The sequence below is a fragment of the Olea europaea genome, chromosome 19 (genome assembly GCF_002742605.1).
Source record: "Olea europaea var. sylvestris chromosome 19, O_europaea_v1, whole genome shotgun sequence".
Classification (NCBI taxonomy): Eukaryota; Viridiplantae; Streptophyta; class Magnoliopsida; order Lamiales; family Oleaceae; genus Olea; species Olea europaea.
In genome coordinates this window covers 8,435,815-8,462,739 of record NC_036255.1, presented here as the reverse complement: position 1 = coordinate 8,462,739, position 26,925 = coordinate 8,435,815, and the positions used below count along the sequence as shown (strand labels likewise).

The 26,925-nt window shown below is 30.4% G+C and overlaps 1 pseudogene; it reads left to right on the top strand.

Annotated features, from left to right (window-relative positions):
* The first annotated feature begins 1,638 nt into the window (after window positions 1-1,638).
* LOC111368299 lies at window positions 1,639-26,455 on the top strand (annotated as a pseudogene).
* Window positions 26,456-26,925: the final 470 nt, after the last annotated feature.

The window sequence follows — 26,925 nt, the reverse complement described above, 5'->3', positions numbered from 1 at the left end:
AGTTTCGAATCTCCTGGAAAACATTTTATAGTATTATTTTTCTAATTCAACAATTTTTACCAAAAGTAATACAAGAGAGATGATTCGAACTTGTAACCCTTTCCTTAGCTTATTGAGGACATGACCATTGTTGCATTCATTGGGAAAGTTAGTGTAACAAAATTATATATCTTTCAAGTTTAGCGGCTTTATGCTATTTAATAAGATTTGAACCCTTGAACTTCGTTTGAAGCAGGCGGAAACTTGGCCACTATGTTAAATGCAAAAAGTATATTTTCATTCTTAACAAAAATAATTGTTATATTTTATTTTAAATATTTTATTGCGACTAACGAACCGGTCGCCCGTGCTCACTTTAAATCCAGGATTCGCCCTGATACTAGCTGGGTTTGGAGGAAGGGAAAAGACGGAATGAAAGGCAAGTGTCATTGCAATATTTTTTTTTAAAAAAGAACGTATTTTTCCTTATACGGTCCAGGTACATTGCTGTGCCTAAATCCTAATTAATCCATGTTAGAATTAGACCGTCAAGAAATGATCGTTTCTACCATTAATAAATATTTATTACGCTCTCATTTTTTTTTTTTTTTGTCAAAGCATTATGCCATTTATCAAGGATGTTGTTAGAATTTATTAATTGAGAAAACACTCCATAATAGGAGGAAGACAAACCTCCATAGGAGGGATTGGAGAATATAATCCAATGATTTATTAATGAATACAATGGCTCTAATTATAGAGAAAAAGACGAGTAATTAACTGACTAATTTGCTGATTAATAGGCTAATCACTAACTAATTAACAAATAAACATGAGCTGGAATATTCTGGAATTAACTGGAATGTAGTTCTAACAAAAGGATGTAATGCTACGTAGCCATGGTACGTAATTATTAATCTATGAAGATTTTTTCTCTTATTTTCAAAAGCAATGCATCAACATACTTTGAAAATTCATATAATTAAGCAAAATAAATTTCGTTTTACTAGTTAACTTTTTTTAAAAATATATTTTGTTTTAATAAGTAACATTCATGAATATACATTTTAAAGGATATGGTCATAAAATTATAACATTTCATTATCTTGGGATGGACTTGAAATCTTTTCAGACATTAGTCGAAGTTTAAAAGTTGGGCTACTACTAGAGTATTAGACCCGTCAATCGGACCAATGATCCGTCTGTTCGACAAATGAGCTGGTGACTTGAAGGCTTGGTTGAGTCATCGTTTAGTATATTAATTTTTTTAGTCTTCATCGCGTTACATTAAATGAGCTAATGACGTGATGGCTTGGCCGAGTCAACGTTTAGTATATTCAATTTTTTTTAGTCTTCATCGTGTTATATTACTGAGTCCAAAGAACCGAATAATACTTAGAGTGTGTTTGCTAGAACTTAAAATTTTTATTTATATGTGAAAAATATATTTTATAAAGGTATAATCATTTTTAATAAAAGTTTGACATATAGAACTTTATTTGAAAGTAAAGCTGATCATATTAAGTAGCATTTTTATTGATAATTAAGAAAAAAGTATCCAAAATATTTAGAAATAAGAAAATTCTTCAAAAGTAAATTTAAACATGTTAAATACTGAGGAACAAGCTCATTAACAGTGGTATTCGCAAGAAGGCAAAAATGAAGAGACAAAACAAGTCGCCGGAAAGAGTGTAAAATCGAAGTATACCCTTCTTAAACCATTTTCTCTGCTCTTTATTTCTCATCCGTGGAATTGCAAGCAAAGCGTGACTATTTTTCTCTTCTTACTTTTATTTACTTATTGTTATCTAAGTATTTGAATCTTTTACTGCAACGCGTGAGACATATGCATACTTTTTCACCCTATAATTAGTATAGTTTGATTAATTCCTCTGACTTTTCTCTCCACTAAAAGTCAAGATCTTTACAAAGTTTTCCGGCCACATTATTGCTCCAATTTCTATTATTCCTTAAGCATGTTTAAACGTGCTTTGACTGTTCACTGCTCCTTCCACATCCTATAAAAATCCATTTCCGTTTGAAAAAGTATCAAAATTATAAGCAGATTCTTTTTTTTCTTTTTTTTGAGATTAATCATGTCAGGCCTCATACTCTCTACATATTTTTACTTCTTTTGCATTCTCTGCTTCTGCGCACGAATTAGATCTGATCCTCTTTACCATTATTGCCCAAATACAACTACATACAGTCCTGATAGCACCTATCGATCCAACTTGAATCAAGTTTTCATTGCTTTATTGTCAAACGCCACCCGAGAAATGAATTTTATGATTTCATGGTCGGCAGCAGCCCTCCCAACCGTCTACGGTCTATTTATATGTAGGGGCGATGTTAACACTGTAAGTGTCATGCCCTAGGTCCAATCAACCTTGGATATAAACACTTTTAATATATAATTGATACAATTTTATGGCAGATCTATTATTTAATTAATATTCAATTAAATTAAATAATAAAGTCCGTATATACAAATCTTGTTAATTGTTAATCACAAGGAATTGTAATTATGAGATACAAATTACATATGATTGAATCTTAAATCATCTGTGATCGTAAGTAATGACGAGGCATAAATATCGTTATTACGGATACGCCATCACCTGTAGCATTTTTTATTTGTAAAGTAAATAACTGATCTCACAAGTTAAAGTGTGGTGACACTTGAATTAATATGTGGATGTTTTGGTATAGAACAAAATATTGGAGACCCGTCAAGAGCTTCCACATGGATAATTATCTGAGTGTCAGTGGTTAATCTCTAATATTCGGTAGTGGAATTGGTCCTTTGACTTGAGGTCATCATAGTGTCTTATATGAGGACAGTCATGTTTTAACAGTGCTGGATGTTACTTTGTCAAGGGCTGTTAATACGACATCGTTTGGGTATGTCAAGAATCGTATGAAGGTTGTGAATGAACAATAGAGGATTCGTCACTCTTAGATAGTAAAAGATTATGATCTGCATTTCATTCAATTAAATCGATAGCGAAATTCTTGGCCAAGGTGTACTCAGAAGTCGAAAAGGAGTTTTTGACTTATATTAACTTAATAGTAGCATGGAAGATATGATCGATAATCGAGATTGACGCACTTACATATTTCGTAATTGATCGAATTATATTGACGAATGAATTATAGTTTCATGGTAAACGTACAAGTTTGATTTTGTCATACCACCTGACAGTTCCTGTCAAATGTATTGCCTTGACACATTGCTAGATGTCAATTTGGGACGACGAGTGTGAATTAGTGATAAATTAAAATGATGTTTTTATTTATCAATTTTGATTAGATCAAAATAATATTTCACATCGTTAGGTATCGTGATCAGGAACCTGATGGGTCGCACACAAAAAGAAGAACTAGAAGATTGTGATTTGTCAATTTATTAGTTTAACAAGTATCGGATAAATTAATTAATTGGGTTGTTTATTTATAGGCCTGAATTAATTAATTGGATTAATTAATTCACGGACCAAATTTAATTAAATGGGTTAATTAAATATTGGATCAAGTCAGGCCAAGCCCATTTGGGCTTGTATAAATGTGACTAGGGTTTTGAAAATCTGTAGAGAATTCTCATTCTTGCTAGTACAAAAGAAAAAAAAAACATTAGTGCCTACAATCTTGTTCTCAATGTGGAATTTCATTGGAGGCTGAACAATTGGACAGCTGTGGGTAGCAAATCAAGATTGCTGGAATAAAGAAAAAGTAAAGGAGTTTGCAGATCTTCAAAATGTATAACTTTTATCATATTTTCTATCTAAACACAAAGCAGATCCTTGGTGGGAATTGAAATCTGTATTAATTTCCGTTGTGCAAGTTTAAGTAGATTTCCAACAAACACCGATGTATGCCAACAATGTGTGAAAACTGCTACAACTGAAGCCCTACGGTATTGTCCCAAGGAAAAAGGGGCAACTATCTGGTATAACTATTTATTTTATCAAAAGTTGATGTTATATATATATATATATTGTTTTCAACTGGTACGACTATTGCATGTTATGCTACTGAAATGAATCTATACACTCGAGGCCAAAGGACTCATTTACTTTATACTTGTATAATACGCAGAACATTACAGATGAACCCAGTAGGTTTAGACAACCTGTATAAACTGGCACAGTGCATGCCATATCTTACGAGTGGTGATTGCAACTTTTGCCTTTGAAATATTTTTATCCCACAATTAAGAACATGTTGTGATAGTAGGAAAGGAGGAAGAGTTATTAGCGAAAGCTGTAATATTACGTATGAGACTTCCCCCTTCGTTCATTCTACTGTAGCCCCTACATGACCGCCTATTCCAAATATTCCTCCTATTCAGCCACCATCTCCCTCGCTTTCTTCAACCAGTCAAGGTAACCTCTTGATTCTTAAGCAATACAGTATTTTTAAAAAAATGGATTTCGACAAGAAAAAAGATTAATGTTTTCTTTTTCTTTTTCTTAATAACCAAGTAGTAAGCAATAAGCATCAATATAAGTCTACAGTGATATAACAGGGGATATATCTTAGTAAATCTCCTAGTTGTTCAGTGAAAGATTTCGGAAAGAAAACTTATCCTTTTCTCTTCCTCTTTCTTGTTTCCAATTCAGGAAGTGGAGGAATTTCAAAACAAGCTATTATTGTTATCGTTTCCTTAGTGCTTTTCTTCATATGCTGTTACTTCTTGACAAGGAGAACAAGGAAGAAAGCTTACGATGTCGTCAATGAGTAAAATGGTAAGCTAAGATTACACGAAGGAGAAGTGGAAGAATAAGATTCCCATTCGGTCTTCTTTGAATTTGTGTACACACTAGGATTCTAGACCAAGCCAAATCATCTAGAAGATTAAGCCACTTCATATGCACACACGTCTACAATTTTTGTAAAATGAATGGTGATCAAAGAACTAATTTAGGATTTTCTATCTGCTCTTAACATATTGAATCACACTATCTAAACGTTTAAGTAGAATTAGATATGCGACATGTTTATTTATTTAAATTTTATTTTCCTACTTGTTCTGCAGTTTTTATCTAGTGCATTCATTTCAATATTGCATCATCAATATACGACAAGAAATTGATAAGAAAAAAAATCGTAGTTTCTCCCCTATTCCCACACTCCTAGATTAAAGAAATTTATATAATGATTGGCTATTTTTGTGTGTAGATGAAGGAAACGAGATTTGGTCAGTTAAATCCTTGCAATTCGACTTGAATACTGTGGCCCTTGCTACCAATAACTTTTCTGTTGACAACAAAATTGGTGAAGGTAGATTTGGTAATATCTATAAGGTACTTGAAGGAGTATAATTCGAAGTGGAGTATAATTCGAAGTACCAGGGTTATCCCTTTATATTTATTATTTACAATGTTTTAACAATCATTGTCACGGGCATAAATTGTTTGGTAAGTCGGGTGATAAGTGCGTCTTTACGCACTTATTTAGTTCGCAAACATGACTTAATTATGAGCAAAGTGGTTGAATTGTGGCTTAATTTCTTTGAATATGTGAATTGCAAGGTATACTGATGGATATGGTGAACTTCATGAAAAAAGATTCAAAAAAGGACTAAAATGAAGAAAATTGAAAGTTTAGGGACCAATATGCAATTATTGAAAAGATGGCCCGATGTATGAATTAAGAAATTGAATGAGCTAAGCACAAATTGAAGGCTATAATGAGGTGATGGAGTAAGAGAATCAAGAAAAAGAGACCAAAAAGGAGGAAGATCAAGATTAAGGACCAAAACACAGCAAATGGAAGTTCGGTTCTACCTTGCGGTCGCATGGTAGAAAGTGGCCTACGGCTGCACACACCAAATCAGGGATTTCAAGCAGTGGTTTTGTTATAACCATGCGGCCGCATGGTATGTTTTCGGGGAAAATTTTATTGTTTCCTTCTCACGATTAAACTCTTTTAGTAACCTAATCTAAATGCGATATAAATATCCAAAACCATCCAGAACGAAGAAGAGATGCATTATACACTATTTTGAGAGGATTTTAAGAGGAAAAAGAAAGCAAGATCGAGAAGATTCATTTCAAGATTCAAGATTTCAAATCAAAGGGCGATTGGGTGATGTTCTTTTCTGATTTTTTTGTTGTTTTTCTTTTCCTATAATGTCTAGCTAGATTTTTATGTACTAGGAGATCGATGTACCATGTGAAGTGATTTTTAAATTCTTAGTTTGCAAATTGACATTAAGCACGTATTTGAATGTTTGAATAGTTTATATATAATAATTTTCTTCCATAATTAAGTGCACGTAATTATGTGATATTTGGTGGTTTATTTCATATGTTCAAGAGAAGAGAAATAAATTCGACAAGGTATCAATCATCGTAGGTTCTGATAGGGGATAGAGATATACCCCTATACTTTGCGTGAATATTTAAATGTTCATAAAATCACATACATTCTTATATATGCATTTATCATATAGATATAGGCAGGTGGTGTATAAGAAAAGGTTTAATACATCTCGAGAAAGAGAGTTGGATAGATTTAGGAGATTGCTTCGTCAACAATTCAATCGTGTCATCTTTTTGTGAAATTAGGGTTTAGAGTGATCATTGCATGGGAATTTGTGATCCTAGTGCGTTTAATTTTCATTGAATACAACCAATTTACGTTCTAAACATTTGATTTGCATTTTACTTCGTTAAAACATCGTTTTGCATATTGAGTTCATTCCAATAATAAATTTTGCATAATTAGGGTTTCGTTTAGGTAAAAATTTCACTTTGGGTAATTCAATTTCAGTTAAGGCTATGATAGATAAAATTAAACTAATCAATCTTCGTGAGACAATATTCGAACTCAATTGATCCACTTTATTACTTTTTAATGAATCGTAACTTGCGATGATTTAAATCGAAACAAAATATTTCGTGAACATTGGGCTATACAATATTTGACGGACTGGGCTGTATAATGCTATGTTTAGCATGCTTGTAGGGTACTTTCCTAAATGGACAAGAAACAGCTGTAAAGAGACTTTCTAAAAGTTCAGGACAAGGTGCAAAAGAATTCAAGAATGAGGTTGTACTTGTTGCCAAGCTTCGACATAGAAATCTAGTAAGGCTCCTTGGATTTTGCTTCGAAGGAGAGAAGAAGATACTTGTCAATGAATATGTGCCCAATGAAAGCTTTGATTATTTTCTATTCGGTTAGTATAAATCTCGACATGATTTCTTCTTTTCTCATCTTTATATTAAAATTCATATACGTTGGATGTCGACAACAAATAATTCAACCAAGAAAATATATAGACTAGTCAATATTATGTGCGTTGCACGAATTTTGTATTTATCGTGTTTTTATTAGCGTATGAATTTTAATTTAGGAATGTTTTTAAAGGAATATTTAGAAATATTTTCACGATATAAAGAAAATAATTGCAAAATATTTTTACAGTTGCAACAGTAAGAATTATGCTTGAGGTTATACAAAGTGTTTGCCTGATTGAATTGAATGTGGAGATTATATTTCTAAATTTTGTGTAATATTGAAAATTCAAGATTGAGGAGAAAGTTATAAATCAAGCGTTTATATTTTGTCACTTATTTATTTTAATATTTATTTTATGCTTATATTGAAAAAACAAAATTTTGGAATTTTTTTTTTTTTACATTTGGCTTGGTAAGTGAATGTAGGTGTTTGCATTCTCGTATATCTAAGTGTAAAAATTGGTATATATACGGTAGGCAGTAGATACTTACTGCAAATACGTTGGATACATAATTTCCTTGCAAATAGGTAGGCAGCATTTAGTAAGCTGCAAATAAGTAAGTTGCCTAATACGGTAACATATGGTAAATAGACCGTATATGTTGTCAGTAATCTGCAAATACGATATACACGGTATGTTTGTATATACGGTATGTATGCGATACTGATAATTTGTTATAAATGTATATAATTTATTTAATATTGAATTTTTTTTATAATTGTATATCTAGGAATTAAAAAATATATAAAAAGAATGATGGTTATGAAATTTCTAATTTTTAAATGTATTTTTGTTGAAGATAAAAATATTTTTTTATGCTATTTGTAAAAAAACTGTAATTTTATTAGCAGTAGATTTATTATGATTATTTAAAAAAATTAACAACACACAATAAATCAGGTTGTATGATTAAATTTAAATAATAATAAATAAATAAATAAAATCAGAGCCGCACAATGTGCTGAGTGTGCTCACACTCAGCACATTGTGCGGAGCATTCCCGCACATTGTGCGAAGTGTCCGCACACACTCCACACAATCTGTGCTGTTCCTTGCGGAGTCGTTCGTACAATTTTTTTTAAATTATTAAATTAGTAAAAAAATTCTATAAATAACAACAAATCTTTTGGTTGGTTGGTGAAAAAATAAGCAAAATAGTAGACGAGTTATAAAATCAATTATTGTTTGAAATTTTTTTGTTTTAAATGGATGGCAAAGTCAAGAGAATTCGCATGAAAGTGAAAGTCCTGAAAAGTTATTTCATGTGAATAAAAGAAAGAAAGATCATTCTTTGTTGAATTTTTCATTTCTTTGCTAAACTTCAGTTTTGTTTCAATTTTTTGCAGTTGGATTTTTAATCTTTCATCCCAAATCTTAAGTCAATTTCAAGAAAACAAGTTACAAGGTAATTGTTTAGTCTACATGATTTTATTTTTGTTGTAGTTAATTTGTTTTCCTGCTGCTGTGAAAATTTTATTTTCTACAGATTTTTGTTGTGTTAATATGGTCTAACTGAATTTTGATTGCTAATTTTTGGAGTTTATACTGCCTTCTTTTATTTTAAAAAATCAAAGTTTTGTTTTTTTGAGTATGGTAGGTTGAATAAAGCTGTTGCCTCTTCATTCTTTAAATTTTCTACAATAGAAAAGCTTTTGTATCTTTTACTAGTATGAATGTAAACATAAAACATTCACGAATTCAGAGTTTTCTGGGAATTTGGGCTATGATGAGTGAACTTGCTTGTATTTATCGATTGCAAGGGTTGAGGGATATAGCACATATTGATAACTTCTGGTTTCTTTCTAAAATGGAGCAAAGGTTTTCGCCAACTCTTGACTTATTGACATAGCAAAACAAGTAGGTAAGTGCTAAAATTTGATGAGTAAAGTTAATCTAAATCAAAAGGTTTAGTAATAAGCTGTATAATTAACTTTAGACTTGATACAACACCTGTGATTATAGGATTTCCTATCATACTCAAACTAAAACTATATTATTTCAATTTACATTATTCATTATTAAAAGATACTTCAATTAACATAAAACCAAAAATAATTTGAATATTTTGTTTAGATATTCTTATTTCTATTACTAAAAAGCTTATGTCTGATTAGAGTACTTTTCATAGATTTGCTTATAGTTTAATTGATTTCTCTTTAGAATCAACTAATCTCTCCAAATCTCATGTGATTATCTAGAACTATATATGCTTTGAGGTAAATTGTTTTATAGCCGTAAATATCTATCTATTAATTGGTTATGTGGATAAGGCAAAAAATATTTGCGTGAGATATGTTTTAATTTTTATTTGTAATCACAATTTCTTCAAATATTAGTTTGTAAATAAGTTTTGTTATTTGATGCAAATGTCTCTAGATTATGTCTTGTCTCAAGGCCAATGGTTCTGTGCTACTGTTAGTCAATATCCAAATCATTAATAAGTTAGAGATTTGATATAATTGTTACAAGCAGACGAATAAACATTATTAATGTGCAGTAATCATCACGGATTTCTATATGGATTCATGTATAGAAACGAAGAGCAACAATTTAATAGCAAGTTGATATATGAATTCATAATGAGAATTGTGAATTCCGGTCAAAACAATGAAGTGTGGGTAAGATTTGATGACCATCTTACCCGTTTCGAAATGCAAGAATTTTGTTTAATCACTAGACTACCTTACCACGAACCATCTATTAATATCGACTTTAGTAATGCTCAACTTAGAAACTAGTATTTCAATAGTGTGAAAAGGATTTCTATGAGAATGCTCCATGATGCCTTCAATTCATGTGAAGATCGAGAAGATAAATTCAAACTTGGATTGGTTATGTTAATAGAGTGTGTTCTCAAACCAATTGAAAGACATTTTGATTACAGTATGCTATGTATGGTTGAGCAGTTTGACGATTTTCTTTTGTATCCATAGGCCGAAATGCATACTTTGTTTTGTTGAATTTATTGCAACAATCACACTTTGAAAGATTACTGAGAATGCAATAAGTTGAGCAAAGGGAGTGTAAATATTCACTACATGGATATTCTCTTGCTTTTCAGGTTTTTTTTTTTTTTTTAGTAAATTTTTATGTATTGTTTAGTTTAATGTTATATATATTTAATATTTACTTTCAACTTTCTTTTGCAATTTTAGATATACGAAGCATTTCTCAAGATTGGAAAGAAATTTGAACGAAGGAGATACATGACATTACAGATTTCAAGAATGCACAAATGGAAGTCGAGGCAAATATTGATAGACAAAATTGTAAAACAATATTTGTCTATACACGAGGTATGGTAATTATATGAAAATTTACAATTAGTTATACATCTAATTATTCTACTATGGTATAGCATAGAATTCTAATATTTTATTACGTTTATAGATTCGAGTCCTTGCGATATTGCAACCAACAGAAGAAGAATTGCGGACATTGTGGTACACAACTATATCGTTACCGTTAGACAATAAATACACTATATTAGACGGCATTGCCACTGGAGAGCTTGGCAACTTTGTACCACAAATTCCACATAGCAAGTAAACAATCAATGTTAATGATGCTGGTACTTTCAGAATATACCCTTCAGTTGGAGTGGAGCCTGATTATACTTCTGTTGATTGTAATTATGTCATAAAAGAACAGATGGAAGAAATGTTTGGTACACATAGGCAGTATGTATTTGGTCTATATGATGACTTGAAGGCACACATGGTATAAGAATCAAGAAAACAACAGGCTGAATATCTTCAAAACCAGAAGGGAACGTTTGAAGAACAGCGAAAATGGCATGAACATCAATATCAAGAGCTACACTCTGCTTATCATTCTAGTACACAATCTACATATATGGATACTCAAGCTTTTTGCCAGGATTTTTTTGGTCGACGGATGGTTGAACAATCAAGAAGACAAGAAACTAATTATTAAGTAATTCTTGACAATCAGAAAGAATTTTTTCTGCAACAATAAAAATAGCAGGAAAATCACCATTTGGAAATGTAATCTCACATGGAATCTTACTTGGACAACAATTTAATTTTGATGAGATCTTACTTTGAAGAACGGAACAACAACATGCTAAATAGAATGGGTGATGTGGAAGCTATTGTTAGTTGTTTACAGGAAGATATTTCTAGCTCTAGCAGTAAAATTCGTGGCAAGAAAGCAACGCCTGAACAAACTCCTCAAATCGAGATGTCCACAGAAGAGATATATAATAGGAAGATAAAATCATCAGGTTTTCCTCTCGAAGACTATTCTATGGAGAGGTATTTATCAGTTCATCAATGGGTGGGTTGAACAAATCGGGGTAAAAAGTCTAAATCTAACTTATTAGTTATATTGTATTTATTTAACACTGATATAAACTATGATGTACAGTACATATTGGGATCTTTGAGGCAATATGTATGGAAGAGACATACTATACAATATATTTGAACACAAATTATCAACATTGCGATTAGTGAAACTCACAAATTATAATTAATTTCAATCTATATTTGACCTATCTAATTTATATCTATTTATTGTATTAGACTATAGAGATAGAGTTAAAGCTATTGAGATGATTGATTAAAGAAGGTTGTACTCTCCTCTCTAAACAATATGGAATTTTGGACTTCAATTTTGAAGCTGAATGCGTTCGCCAATTGATGTGGCAAACAAGTTTAAAAGAAGGAAGTTCGAGTGCAAATGATCATCAGATGGATTTCACTGTATTAGAAAATTACATAAGTGGCAATTTGCCAAAGTACAGTCGTCCATGGGCAGCATACAATTATTTATTAATTCCATATTCGTATCCAGACGATTATAATTATTATATTCTTGTCGTTGATTCCCATCAGTGAAAATTTCAGATATATGATTGCAGTAATGACGTCCACACACCAATAGAAATCAGGAAACAAGTAGATATAGTATATGACATACTTCAAATATTATTGACGAATTCGAAATTTTGTTCCAGCAGACCTGATTTAAGAAAGCACAGAAACAAGCGGATTAAATTGGAGATTATATCTCACTTGCCTTGCTCAAATAATAGGAAAGTATTTAAGGCATTTAAGCTATTTATTATTTACTACTATGTTGAATTTTTCTTTTAATTTCAATTTCTATATTCATTATTAATTTAGTCTAACGAAAAAAATTGTATGTATGCCAAACTGTAGACTTTTTCTCCTCAAATACATAGAATGCTTTCTTATAAAATATCTATTAGAGACAGCTAATTTACAGAGGATGAGCATATACACATGGAAAATTGTTGCTAACCTTTGTTACAATGAATATTTTTTTAAATCCTCGTACATCCTAATTGTAATTGTAATTGTGATGTAAATGATAATTTAATACACATCCACAATGTTGAGAAGGATTGTTATGTAATAAGTTAGTTTTCAATCAAATTGTAATTATTTTTTCCTTCTTGTTTATATATCTTGTTATAATATAGAAAGAAAGAATAATAAGAATTATTATACGATGAGAAATTCTGCTCTTTGATTAGTATTTTGTAGGTGTAGACATATATTTCGTCGATTAATTGTCATTAAACTCTTATTTTTGTTGCTAGGAAAATTGAAAATTTCATATTCTAGTCTTCGAAATTTTTTGGAATTATGGACTAATGCTCTTTCGAATAAAGTAAATGAAAGATAGAAAATAGAAATGCTTTAGAATATAGAAATGCCTTCATTCACATTTGTGAAATTACCTATTTTGCAATCCAACCACACAATAGAGCTAAATCATAAATGATGTAAGTATTAGCCTATATACATCATTTGTCAACAACAATGTGCTTGGCAATTTTCAAATAAAATTATACTAACGAACAAAATAAAAATCAAGACTAATTCCACAGCAAAAATAGAAATGCCTTAGAAAATAGAAACATCTTCATTTGTGTTGTTGACATTTTTCATTAGTGTTGTTGACATTTGTGAAATTACTACCTTGCTATCCAACTATACAAAAGAAATGATGTAAGTATTAGCATACAGATATCATTTGTCAACAACAACGTGCTTGGCACTTTCCAAATAAAATTACTAACGAAAAAAACAAAAGCCAAGATTAATCCCAATCAAAAACAGCAAAATAAATACTTCAATTATGGTTTTTTCAATCTATCTTTTGTTTTGGAACTAAAAGATCCGTGCCAGACACATTCAAACTGCCGTTTCATCATATGAAACATTCCCTTCATCTGAAGATCTGAAGAGGACTCTCTTGACTGGAGGCGACTAATTCTTTTCAGAGTCTAAAGAGTGTGTGTAAATACATTTTCCCCATGATATACTTTTAACATCAACATTTGCTTGGCTTTATTTCTCTTGGACTTGTCTGGTCTAGATCTGTCACAGAGATTATGTCAAATCTATAGTTTGATGAATTAGGCTTAGTTTGGAATGTTTTTAGGTAAAATGCTCGTAGAGTATTCTGCATTTTCTTGACGACGCCGTCAAAGTATGTTTTTTTTATGAATCCTGTATGTTAATGGTTATTCAATTAATATTGCTTGAACAACATGTTTTAGCGATTCAAAATGTTGAAATTACATTAAAATTCTTAGAAAATTGATTTGCTCCATCAAAGAATGTGCACTTGTAAATAAGAGTTTCTCGGCTGCTACACCAATTGTACTTGCACTAAGCGAGTCTGTGATATCTGACAACTGCACATATGCTCGAGCCCTAAAATGTGATTGGTACACACTGAAAAATGATCAAGACAATTAAAGTAGGTATGTATATCCATATAATGAAATCAAATATACCGATAAATAGCTTTAGAGTTTGGATTCTTGCAAAAAATACAGAGATAAGTTTATCCAAAATTAGCATTTGATCGTCTATAACAGTTGTTGCAAGACATATACAAAGATTTATTATCAATTTTGTCTGTAATTGTTGTGCTATTTACCTAATAAAACTTTGGATGTGTCAAAACAGAGTGGATATAAGGAATATGTATGTGCAATTTTTTATATGTATATAAAACTTTTCATAAATTCCATTACCGCTAAGAGGCGTCCTTGAAGATTCTGAAGAGGAGTGAATTTACTTTGCATATGTGGAAAAAGATTTGTGAGGCTTCTTTCCATGTATGGTTTTTTTCAATGCCATATCATCTATTTTCATTGAATTTTCTTTGAGTCCCTAGTAAATGTAGTAAATAAGGTTAAATAACCTCAAGACATTTAGAACAAAATTAGTAAACGTGGATAGCGGCTAGAGATGCGGGAATAGGAAAAGGAAAAAAGAATAATAAAATAAAATCAATTTATTCTACATACCATTCTGTCATCTCTTTAACTTTGATGAAATGTGTATTTATGAAGAAAGTAGTACCGACTTTTGTGGATAATTTCAAACTTGTATACATGTGTAAAGTATCACATATATATGTTGTATGCTAATATGATGTAATGTAAAACATACCAGTAACTAAACACATACCAAAGAAAGACGTAACTCTGAAATGTGTTGCAAAGATGACTGATTTTTTTCTCAATATTCTCCACTATTAGTACACATTTTCTATCAATAAAGGAATCTCAAAGTGTAAGCATAATTGTTTTGAAATTTTTCTCTAGAAGCAATACATCCTATACCCATGTTTGGTTGCCATTTTTTGATTGAATGATTCGTTTAGGCATCATATCAATTACAATCGTGAGTATATCTGAAAATATAGATTTTAAAATGACTCTCTGCTTATTTTTCTAAATATAACTATTAAATAATACAATAATTCAATATAACATATCATGAAATAACAAAAAATATGCGTTTCTTACTTATATTATCATCTATATCCATATACTCTTCCGCTTCATGAAAAGCTGTCAGCTCATATGTTGAAAAAACAAATTTCAGATTATCTTCATTTAGTTCAACAATACGAGTTTCTCTAGATATGGTCCAGTGATGAGATCCTATCAAATATTTGTAGTTTCATGTATTATTCTTCACATAGGCTTTTGAAATGGCATATGTTTTCTCCAAAACAGTTGATCCTCAAAAGCACTGATATTGGAATCATATAAGTTAGCTTGGATAGTATTTTTCTAGAAAATAGAAATAAAAAACGATGAGGAATTTCTTAGTTATCTGATTATATATGAATGAGAAGTCTTAATAGTTTTAGCTTGAAATTTAAGCCAACTTTTATAACTAACAATAAGAAGAGTTACGTGAGTATCCATCAACACCAGATGTTGATATCTTCCATTGTCTTGTTTAGAAGGTTTTGGTGATTGTTTTTCGACTACAATAACCTTGGCTTTCCACTTCTCATTGTTTGAGACAATTTTTGGTATTAGTTCGTATTCTTATTCCATTTTATCTAAAATAAATAATATGTCAAGTGCAGTCAGAGTAGAGCAGAAGATTTATGAGGATGGTAATCTCACAAGGGAAATAAAATGGTTTAAATAGATATAGCATAATTTGTTAAAGATTTAAAAAAAGAAGAAGATAAAATTGGTGAAGTATGGTCAAGTAAATTAGCTGATTGATTAACCTGAAATTTTTATCAGTATCAGTATATTATATAAAAGTAAATTCTAGAGTATAATGTATGAGAATTGATTAGTCTGTATGATGAAATGTGCAAGTACATAAATGTAGAGTAATGTACGAAAATGGATTAGTTTGGTACGGTGAAATTTGTAAGGTATGGCATAGCAAAAAAAATATGTATACTAGTATGGTGAAGGTATGACAAGCAACTCACTACAGTAAACAATGAATAATAATTAATGATTTAGTGAACAATAATTTCAATCCAAAAAAAAAGGGAAAAAAATCCAAAAGAAAAGGGAAAAATTTTGCTTAGCACGGTGTGGAGGACTTGCTGGAGTTGCTTCGCACTGTGCAGAGCATTAAAAAGAAAAAAAATCACCCTTGTTTCCAAGAGAAAAGAAATGGTTTAAAGTTTAAAAAAAATTAAATAAAATCGGTGAAGTATAGCAAATTAAATCAGTTGATTGATTAACCTAAAATTCATCATTATATATAAGAATATTTTATAGTATAATGTATTGGAATGAATTAGTCTGTATGATGAAAAGTGGAAGTATATAAGTACAGAGTAATGTATGAGAATAAATTAGTTAGATATGGTGAAATCATAGCAAGCAATGGTATGCAAAAAAAAATAAAAAAATATATATACATATATACACCAGTATGGCAAAGGTGTAAAATTCAGAGGTATGGCAAGAAACTCACGACATAAACAATTAATAATTATTAATAATTTAGTAAATAATAATTTCAATCCAAGACAAAACAAAAGGGAAAAAAAATCCAAAAGAAAAGTTAAAAAAAAAAATAAAAATTGCTCCGCACAGTGCGGAGGACTACTGGAGTTGCTCCATACGCCTGTGCAGAGCATTTGCTTAGCCAATTTTTTGTTTTTGTTTTGTAGTCTTAACCATACTATAGCGAAGTTGCTTCATACAGTGTAGAGCATTCCAGCTAGTGCTCTGTATTGTGCGGAGCATTTGCTTTTTTTTTTTTTTTGCAATTTAAATTATTATTTACTAAATTATTAATTGTTTATTTTGTTAGTAAACAAACAATTGATTGTCATATTAGACCATATCATACCAGTTGGATAGTTTTATTGTATAACTAGACTAAATTATTATTTGGTTAATTACATAAAATTATGCTTTTATTTCTTCTCAATCTCATTCTCTTTTCTTGTAGTCATTAATTTTGTTTTTAATTTCAATGCACCATTTAGCACTTTACATTAGTCCTAGTAATAAAATTCATTTTTAACCGAATCTAGAAAATCTAGCAGAGTGTATCTAAAAAATAATCCCGAAAATAATGTTTTGTCTAAAATATTTTGTCCATTTTTCCAATAGGAATGCTTTGTCTATTTCTATATTCATAGCCCATGAACCTATTGTCAAATCCTCTCTAAAAAAATGACAAGTATTGTTTAATTTAAATAGCTTCTTATACCATTTTTCACACTTAACCAATTTACATATCTTTACCTTTATCTACCAGGCTTAGCTAAAAAAAAAATAGATTTAATCTACTATTTCTTTCTTGATTCTTTTACTATAATTGTTTCAAAATAAATTCGTAGTTTTAAATGATATGTAATTTTCAATCTTTAATTATATTAAAAATCATACATATCACAGTCTATCAACATAAAAATGGATGTGTTACATAGCTTCTTCAAAATTATCAATGTTTCACTAAATCATAACATCCATCTAGTAAGTTATTTAATAATATCTTCTCTCATATTTGTATAAATGTTTTATTTATTGCCAATATTTTTTTCATATATGTAGATGCTTCCTATATTTTTTGTCAATTACTGAAGACACGAATTAGGTGATAGAGTACGATTAACTTCATATGATTGTATAATTGTAACAATACAGCTACAAAGAATCGATGGAGAAATATATTTGGCTAATGGATAGGAGCAAATTTTTTACCATCATAACTTACAGGTTGATTTTGTTGTAATATTTGAATATAACGGAAATTTCACGTTCAATATGAGGATATTTGATCATTCTAGATCAGATGTTACATATGGCTCCGATGTTGAAGAAGATGAGACTGCACATCTGGATAATCCTGCATTCGAAGTAACATTGACGCTGAATCACAACAAACATCGAGAAATCGTAGGCTATCTTTATTATATCATTCTATATTTACCTTTTCCACATTATTTTAATCTTAACATCAGCATCCATGTTTTTTCCAAGTTTATACGAGGAAGGTTTACCAGACACTATCTACCAAGATATGTGCAGAATGTTCGGCTCCATGACTCTTTACATCACAACTGGGATATCACTGCAAATTCAAGACGAAATGGTGTGATGCGCCGTCTTACTGTAGGTTGGGCCGATTTTCTGATAGAGAAGGAACTACAAATCGACGATATATGCATATTCGAATTATTAAATAGTGAATCTCCAATGCTTATGGTCTACAAAAAAACCACAACGATGGAACTCTAACTCGTCTATGAAACTTTTCACACCAATAATATTTAATATTTATGTTTATCCATTTCACTTTTTCCATCAGTTAATTATCTCAAACTATCATAGAAAGATTTTCATAGAAATTACACTTTTTCCTTTCTAACTAAATTATAACGTTCTCATATTTATTAATACATCTATAGTTACACTTAACACACACACACACACACACATATAGTTACACTAATACGTACGTTGTATGATGGATTCACCTTCAAGAAGATGCTTTGAAGTAGAATGAACCTGTGTGTGCCGTAATAATATCACTTACCATAGGAATATATTTACATAGGAATATATTTATGGAATGACAAAATGATTAAGTCAAATTAAAAAACTTACAGAAGTGGTTCCCAGAAATGGTTTCCTCCACCTTTATCTAAACTTCTAAATATCAGCTTTACCAATTGTATTCACATTAACTATGCGACATCTGACAGCTACACAACCTAATATGAATAACAAATGATTATTAGTAAACAGAAAAAAAGTAAGAGAATTCGAAAAGTTATGTGTAACTAATACTTGTATTCAGAAAACATAAAGCATAACGACTAATTAATATATTTTTGGAAGGAATAACTTTAGAAATCATTTTTGTAAAGATACCATTGTGCAAAATCAATATTTCATCATGACAATTACAAGTTATATGTCCAGATTTGTTATTAAATTTGTGTTCGTAATAACGAATATAATCAATAAAGAATTATAACAAACAATTAAGAATATATCTTAGAAATCTCCATCAGCTGAAGATTCTGATCAGTTATTTACCGTGAACTAAATTCAATATTTCATGGTAGACAATATTTTTGGTACAACATGTATGTGATTTGTTTTTGACAAAAGATTTGATCAGAACTTTTATATTTTCTCTTGTTTTAGCTCGGGACAATGCAACATACAATTGACCATGAAAAAATACAGGCTCTGGAAGATATAAGCAAACAAAATCTAGAGTTTGACCTTGAGATTTGTTAATGGTCATTGCAAAATATGGGCGGATTGGAAATTGACTTCTTTTAAATGGTACACATTGTTTATCGTTTTCAAGAGGAGTGAATGGAATTCTAGGTAAAAATACTTGCTTTCCACGATATTCTCCTTTCCCAATTTCAGCCAAGATAACATTCTGATTAAAGTCACGACAAATAAGTCTAGTCCCATCGCATAAACCTTTTGCAGGATTAATATTTCTAAGCAACATAACTGGATAATTTATTTTCAATGTGTTCATGTCGAGATATACCGTTTGAAGCTAGACTATTCGAAAAATCTTCATCAATAAATCCTTCACTTTTATCAATCACTTCATCAAAACTAAATTATGTAACTTTCTCTCTCGGAATTTCTTTAAGCAACATATTGGTTATTAAATCTACATATTCATTTTTTGGGGTTAAAATAATTCTATTCATCATAATATGTAGGTTGTTCCATATGTCTGAAAATTGGGAAACACAATGTCAATTAATTCCTTCAGTGATTTAAACTCATCTTCAAAATTGATGGTAATATCTTCAGAAAGCGTAATCATTTGGCATAAATGTGTTCTCTAAATTACATTCCCTATGTTCAGTAAATATTCATAGAATGAAGGATCTGATTTAGCTCTCATATTTTCGACTTATGTTAGATGTGTAAAATAACGCCATAAATGCGAAAAAACTAAACTTGCCTTCATTATATAGTTTTTATTCCTCTTTGTACTACTGGTAAAACTTATCGAAAATCTCCTCCACACAACGACTTTTCCACCAAAAGGTAGTTGACATTCAGTAATGTCTCTTAAGATTTTATCTAAAGCCTTAAAAGCATGTTTATGAACCACTGGTGTTTCATCCTAGATTATTAGCCTAGCCAATGCTAAAAGTTTACCAACCACGGACTGTTTACTCACCGAACAGCGCATATCAGAACTTACTTCAAGCGAAATTTTAGATCTTGAATGTCTTGTTCGACGAGCCAGCAATAAAGATGCAGCTACACCTGATGATGCAATTGTCAGTGCGATAAGATTTTGAGATCATACACCAAAAAGTAATGCCTTGTACAAATACGTTTTTCCAGTACCTCCTAAGCCATCAATAAAAAACATTTCATTCTTATCATTTAAAACACAATCCAAAATAAATATCATAGGCATTTTGTTGCTCTTTATTTAAACTCTTACTATAATGTATATCTAACTGAAAATTAATATTGGTTGTTTCTTTGGCAATCATGGTTTCAAAAATATCATCATCATTCACATTTAAATCAAAATCTACCAAGCAAAAATCAATTATATTCTTACCAACACCTTCGAAAAAAGAATTTATACAGTGCAAAGCTTTCATTTTAGCACTTTATTATGTGAAACCTTTATGTAAATAATCTTCTATCATGAAACCTTTAAATTTATCCCATAAATTCATTGGATTTGTAGGGCAACATAAACTCAATACATTGACAAATAGTCGTTGCAGTGATACAGACATTTGGTAAGCAATTGCTTCAGATAAACACATTTCAGAATAGCTATTTCCACTAAAAAAAATCGTGGGGAAGTGCTGCTTTACAATAAGTAAATAAAACAATACCATTGAATGTTTTTAAATTTTCAAAAGATTTAGCAAAACTCTTAAAAAATATCTCTCACCTTCACATGGATTAGCACTGACTACTCTACCGATAACATCTTTGCTTTTTTTGGAACTCCAAATTCGCATGGATGCATTCCATACGAAATAGGCTGAAAATTCTATATATAGTAGAGTTTTTGCCTTTTTATTTGAAATATTCATTCTAAAGAATTCTGTTAATATTGTTCGGTGAACAAAATTCTTATTTATAACCTTTTATAAATCATCTGTCTCATTGTATATAACCCTTTGAGTATCTTTAGTATGTAACTGTAAAGAGATTATTGTAGGAGATATATTGAATAAATCAAAACTAAATATCCTTCACATAGTTTCAGGTGGAGATATCCATATAACTTTTTGGTAGTTTGAAATCTTATCAACGAATTGTTCATTTGTTTCTTTATTTAAAGTAAAATGAATACGGTCATGTCCCTTATATACATACTTGTATAGATATTTAACAGCCTTAATAGAAGAACATATCACCACATTAATGTGACAATCATATTTAGCTAAAATCTATGGATTATACAGTACAACCTCTCTATTATTTAACATACACCCTCTTACTTTAACACTTACACCATTATTGCGACGCTTGTAAAGTGGGTAGGAATCATTACCCAAAGAAGTATTTTCAACATAATCTCTCAGATACTTATTAATACACATAAAATTCTTTTCCATACGAACATTTTTAGGATTCAAATTCCCACAAGGATCATGCATCATATGTTTTACAACAGTAGCATGCAGGTAAAGGTACTTTTTTGTCCAGTATTTCAGATTAGACAATTTTGTCGACTTATACAGAGTTCCGAATCTTAGAATTTCCTTTAAATATAAGGAGAAAATGAGCGTGAGGTAATCCTTTTTTCTGGAATTCAATCACGTAAACATATGTAGCAATATGACCCAACAATTTTCTTTTAACCAAATCTGTCTTCAGTTCTTCAAACTTGGCACGAAACATTCGTACTAACAAATATGGCTTATTCTGTATTTCGTCATGTGTTTCAATTCACATTTTATTTCAAGCCAATTTAGATTACATGTCATTGTCAAAAACACATCAAGTTTACCATATCTCTGAACTAAAGATATTGTATCCATATATCTTTTAGTCATATTCCTAGGATCCCCAATAAGACCAGAAGGCAACACTAATGATCTACCAATTTTATAACCTCTATTCTCACTATTTTGCACACTATCTACAATTTCCTAATATAGTTCAGCTCTTATAACATTTTGGTTATTATGAAAGTAGTCTAATCTTGCTGTTTCAATTTTCACATACATATCCACAATATATTGCTGTACAAGTCTGCCAGCATGTAAAAGAATACAATTATTTACACATCTGATTTGAAGCTTGTAACAATAATATTCCCAACATGATAAATTATTTGTTTTTTCTTTGCCTTCAAAACGACAAGAAAGAAAATGATATATCAACAAAAACTTCATTCACTAAATGCAATCAATAAGATAAATAAATTAGTTTAAAAAATAGAAATTACTAAAATCATTTACTAGTCTTCTACTTTCAATAGTTGATCCGCAGAATGGACATGAGTAATTTATATTAAATTTTGACAAATCGGAGCTTGTGAAACACTTATATTCACCTTTTGAATACTTTCATGCCATCTATGTTCTCCATACAGGAAAAGTAGTGGATATTAGAGAGGATCATAACAACCATAATAGTATTGAACTTTATATGTATTATTTGAATTTCCATAAATTAATAAATCCGGACCTCTAGTATTTGTAAATAGGTCATCGTCAACCCAAACTATCGCCACTTGTTCTGATGTTGACAAGTTATATATTCTTTGATCAAGATCAGGATTAGACTTCAGTAAAATACAACATGATTCTAAATCACTAAATTTACTAAATGATCAGAAAAACTTTGAATAGAGATTTTTATTTAGAACATCTATCAACTTTCTTAAAGTAAACTCACAAAATTTGTCTGAAATATTGAGTCTATTACAAATTTCATTTTCACTATCATAGAAGAATAACTGTAAATACGATGGATTCTCATTCTTTGACACAAGTGAGTTTATGAAATGATATACTTATCCTTGAACTCTGAAAGTATATATACATTATTATTCTTACACGATTCTTTCTCATACTTAACACCAAATGAAGTAAACGTAAAATGATTGTTGTAACTACGAACAACTTTTTTAAAAGCTACAGCCTTTTCATATGTAGAAGTAAATAAGCTCTCGTTTGAACAATATTATTGTAAAAATGAGAATGAAAAATATAGTCGTTATGGGTCCAAACAAGAGAAAAAAAGTCAAATATGGCGGCTTGATGTGATGGATAACGGTCATATTTTTTATTTTAACGAGGAAAAAATGAGGCTCAAATAGGGCCTAAATCATACATTTCAGGAGGCATATCATGTAACTGTAATTTGACATTTTCATCACAACAACAAAAGTTTTTTCTTTCTCTATATAATTTGTAGCACCACAATGACCACAAATTTTAAAAGGTGGCAAAACATAAGGTCGATGAGGAATACTTCCTTTACCAATTTTTCTGCATATTCAACACTCACACTCACATCTCCTGATTTCCCTGATTCAAAATGTTGATTAGCATCACCTACAAGAAGAAATAAAAAATATTGAAAAAAAAGGAAACTGTAAGGAAAAAAGCATTCCATATAAATAAACTAAATATAATTGTGTATAAAAAATGACTAAACAAGCGCTATAAAAAAGATCTCCGAAAAGTTCGCAGAGATCAATTAATCTCTCTGAACTGTGCGAGAGACCACTCTTCCCTTCGCACTCATCGCAAAACGCGGAGTTTTTTTGAAAAAAACAGCTAATAAACAAATATAAGCACAACAAGATGAAAAATTAAAAACTACATAAATGCAAAATGATTGTTGTAACTATGAACAAATTTTTTAAAAGATGTAGAAGTAAATAAATCATTCATTTTAGGACCTTTCCATCACAACAACAAAAGTCTTTGCTTTCTCTAAAGAATTTTGTAGCATGACAATGACCACAAATTTTAGAAGATAGCAAAACATAAGGTCGATGAGGAATACTTCCTTTACTAATTTTTTCTGCATATTCAACACTCACACTCACATCCCCTGATTCCCCTAATTCAAATTGTTGATTAGCATCACGAAAGAAAAAAATTTGAGAAAAAAAAAAGAAAACCGTAAGGAAAAAAACATTCCATATAAATAAATTATATTATATAGAAAATGACCAAACAAATGCTATAAAAAAAAAATTCTCCTTACAGTTCGCAAAGATCAATTCACCTCTCCGAACTGTGCGAAGATACCACTCTTCCCTCCGCATAGTGCAGAGTTTTTGGATTTTTTCTAAAAAACCAGTCAATAAACAAATACAAGTACAACAAGATGACAAACTAAAAAACCTGAAAAAAATGTCTTGTATATAAACAAAGTAAACATAATTATTATATATATAAAAAAATAACGACGAATTTAGTTTATTTCAAGCACTCAAACTGCTAAGAAGAAAATTATCTCCGTACACTTTGGAGAAATCAGCTGATCTCTCCAAAGTGTGCGAAGAGCTCTGAACTCATGTGCCTTCTCTCCGTACCTTCTGATTTTTTTTTTTTTTTTGGGGACAAAAATTGATTAAAACAAAAACAAGCACAAAAAGGCATAAACACTACTAAATATAAAAAATGTTAAACTGAAGATCCTTAAACGTCGATCAAAATAAAGTGCAGAATGAGGTTGCACTTCATGCATCAGATTTTTTAGTTGAGAATTCTCAGTACACGTCTGCTTTCTCTTTCTTTTGCAAGCTCGCCTATTATTAAATTAATCACCAACATTTTTTTTCAGAAATAATAAGATTATGTGGCGATAAGGTGGAGATTATATGTAGAATTTCTGCATTATTTGGACTTTTATTTCCTCCATCAAATATGAATCGAAGAAAATCAATCTCTGTAGATCTAGCTATCCAACGTAGTTGTCTTCCCATAATTGTTTTGGAAGACAGCAAGCTAAAAAGCCAAAAAATATAAAAAAAAAGAAAAAGAGAGAGAGAGCGAGAGAGAATCAAACAAACCCAAAGCTTCAAAGATGAAGTTTGAGAGTAGCAGGAATGTGGTCTAAGAAAAAACAGAATTCCACAAACACAAAAACTAAAAAAAATAGAAATGAAGATATCAATAAAAAAAAAAAGGAATATGATCATGGGAATACGGTTAGCATGGTTGTTGGCATGGTCGCAAGTATGAATATGATCGAAGCAAAGAATAAAAAAAAAAGGAAAAAATAGCATGAACAATAAAATGGGATTAATTTACTGTTGTGTCTACAGTGCCATCCCATTCATGTTTTTAATAGAAGTTAGATACATAAGTAACATAATATAAATTTTCTAGTTAAGGCCTCTTAGTTTTCATTTTTGAGACTGGCCTTTAAAAACTACGTTGACTGTCAATGCTAATTAATCTGATTCAATCTCTTAATGGATGTAAAGATCCATAAAAACAACAAATGTTGGATTGGTCAAAATGTTAGAAGATCATGGGGGAATAGCATGCAGATTGGTTTACCTTTATGAAGATTCTCATCTACGAATTATACACTGTGATCTCAAAGCTAGCAATATATTTTTCGCTGGAAATATGAACCCAAAAATATCGGATTTTGGTGTGGCAAGAATTTTTGGTGTTGGTCAATCTCAAGGAAACACAAGTAGGATTGTTGGGACATAGTAAGTTCTACACTGCATCTATTCTATATTTAATCCATTTGCCAAATTAAGTAATAAATGGATTTTATTAGAATCAAATACTGACGCCTTCTTAATTTTATTAGCTTAAGATATATTTTTATTTTTTTTGGGCTTGTAGTGGTTACATGTTTCCGAAATATGCAATGCATGGATAGTTCTCTATAAAATCAGATGTTTTTAGCTTTGGTATCCTTATTTTGGAAATCATAAGTCGGAGGAAGAATAGTAGCTTCTACCAATTAGATGGTGCTAAGGATCTCATAAGCTGTGCGAACTCCAAATTATTTGTTGACGCCATATTTCTTAATAATAGTAGACCTTCATGAGTAGTTTTGCTTCTTTTATTTATTTATTTTATTTTAATTATTTAATTTATTGCTACTGTAAGTATTATAGATTAAAAACTTCAACGACTATTGATGTGCAGGTTTGGAGAGACAATAGACCCTTGGAATTGATGGATCTAACGTTACAAAACGCATATGCTAGAAGTGAAGTAATTCGATGAATTCAAATTGACTTACTATGAGTTCAAGAAGATGCAGATGAAAGACAAAACATGGCTTCAATACTTTTGATGCTCAAAAATTATTCAGCCACTCTTGCTGTTCCTTGTCAACCTACATTTTTTCTTTGTGGTAGAACACAGAGCTTGCCCGAAGTACAAGATTCAGACAAATCTACGTTGTCCTCAACAACCTTCTCTATAAATGAAGCATCAATTTCTGAATTATATCCAAGATAGAGAGTTAAAAACACAAATTATACGTAAGGCCTAAGGAATGCTATTTTTTTATCTGGGGTTGGGAGGTTCTTCAGATGAGACACGCATTCTTCATTTATTGTAATTTTCTCGAACGTTTTGTAATACTAGTCGCTATCACGTGCGTTGCACGAATTTTGTATTTATCGTATTTTATTTAATATATGAATTTTAGTCTTTTGAAATGTTTTTGAAATAATATCTAAAAATATTTCCATAATATAAGAAAATAATTGTAAATTATTTTTACAATTGCATAGCAGTATGTTATCTAGAAAAAAATGCTAGTATATTTCATGCTTGAAAAAGAAATATACAAACTATTTTGCTTGCATTTTTTGATAGTGTTGATATGATTGAATTGAATGTGAAGATTATATTTCTAAATTTTGTGTAATTCAATATTGTAAAATTGAAAAAAAAAAAAACTCTTCTCACAGTGCGAAAAGAGTTGAACAAGTGCG